Raw genomic sequence first — 1,775 nt, 5'->3', positions numbered from 1 at the left:
GGACTTTTAGAGGCAGGGATTCCAATGTCAACCTGAGGAGTTAAGTTAGTCCAAGTTGAGGGATTTGATCCAATCTAGACTTGTGTTATGTGCATTGAATCTCAAGTAGGACGTGTGCACAAGGAAAATTAGATAAGACACTGCCACTCACGTAAAGATTAGTTCATACATTTGTAGCTCTAATTTTTTGACATCAATAGTTAAATACACAACTTCATAAAGACTTTAGCTTGGAAAATATACTTGTTTCAGAAAGCAATCTTTCTGATTGTATGGACTTTGGGACTAATTCAGCAGATCCAAACATTTAAGATAAAGTGTTCACATTTCAGATAAAGTAATGCCACTACATATCCACTCATGTTTAGCTAGATTTTCTTAATACTTTTATTTCTTAGTAGAAATGTGAACAGTTAGCTTTTATATTTTTCCTTTGTCATACAGAATTATAAAGGCAAAAACAATCAAGCATGTAAGACAATAAATGTCCATACATTAACACAAAAGTAGTATGCTAATTTACTGAGTAGCCTTCGAAAACTTAGATTACAGGACTAAAATATGGCAAAACGCTTTTCAGGTTATTTTTAGTATTTGTGGTGGTAGTGGAGTCATGGAGCTTGAGAAACATAACAATATACAATGCAATAAGAAGAATCAAAAACCTTCATATTAAAGTTGGAATACAAATACAACAGGAGGAAAAGAGTTACAAAAACAGGCAAAAGAGTCAGAAACCAATTTGTTTTCATAATCAGGTGTTCCATAAAAATACTAAACTAGTAGATATAATATATACCCAGAAGAACTAGTGTAGATGCATGTAGGTCCTGTGCTTACTGTTTCATTTTCTGTGAGCTCATATTACTTTGCTTACTTGATTCAGAAAACCATATGGAACTGGGTTTCATTCGGTTGAGCTGTTAACCAAGGGAGTCCCGTGGAAATCCCCCAGCAACCCAGGCTGATGCTAAGATAAAGGGTTACTCTCTGCAAACTGACAGTTGGTTCTCACATCCTAGGACTGCATCCACACAACTTAGTGAACACAAAGCCGGTGCCTACATGGATCCTTCTCTATGTTCTAGTCTCTTTGGTGTGGGAAGGTACTCTGCAGATGAAAAAAAAAATAGAAATGTGGATGGCAAGACAGCCATAAAACCTTTGACATACAATCTGTCCTGCCTGCAAAATTTGTTATGGCAATGGTGGCACAGACCTTGTGAATGTAACCAACAAATATCTGATTTGACTTAAGGTCCATGCCAGCAGAAGGAACCATCACAATCCTACTTGGGCAACCAAGAACCAGAGACTGGACTATGTAACCCAGAGACCCAGGGTATAACCAAACATGACTGGCCTAAAAAGATGGAAAAAGTCAATAAAAAAAATTCCTAATGGTATTATGCCATATTCATAGATCCAGTAAATGTAAGAAAGGCTTCCTATGGTAGGAACTGGGAACAATTGCAGAGAACCCAAAGCCTAACAATACCACAAATTGTCTAAATAGGTCTAAATTGCAAGTCTCCTTTGAAGTCCTCCCCTCGTAGCTCAGGGAATCCCGTGGAAGAAGAGGCAGAATGATTGTGAGAATCAGAGGGAATGAAGGACACTCGGATTTACATTCTTTTAATTACGTCTTCATCCTGAAAATATCTGCTTATATATTCTCACCATTCCACTTCTACCATTTAGTTTATGGCCTGGATTAAACTTTGTATTGTTACTCTTATTTCCCCATTATCCTGTGGCAAACACATTGAGGAGAA

The sequence above is a fragment of the Microtus ochrogaster genome, chromosome 24, assembly GCF_000317375.1.
Source record: "Microtus ochrogaster isolate Prairie Vole_2 chromosome 24, MicOch1.0, whole genome shotgun sequence".
In the NCBI taxonomy this organism is placed as follows: domain Eukaryota; kingdom Metazoa; phylum Chordata; class Mammalia; order Rodentia; family Cricetidae; genus Microtus; species Microtus ochrogaster.
The sequence above is the reverse complement of the archived record's forward strand: the minus strand, read 5'-3'. Positions refer to the sequence as shown.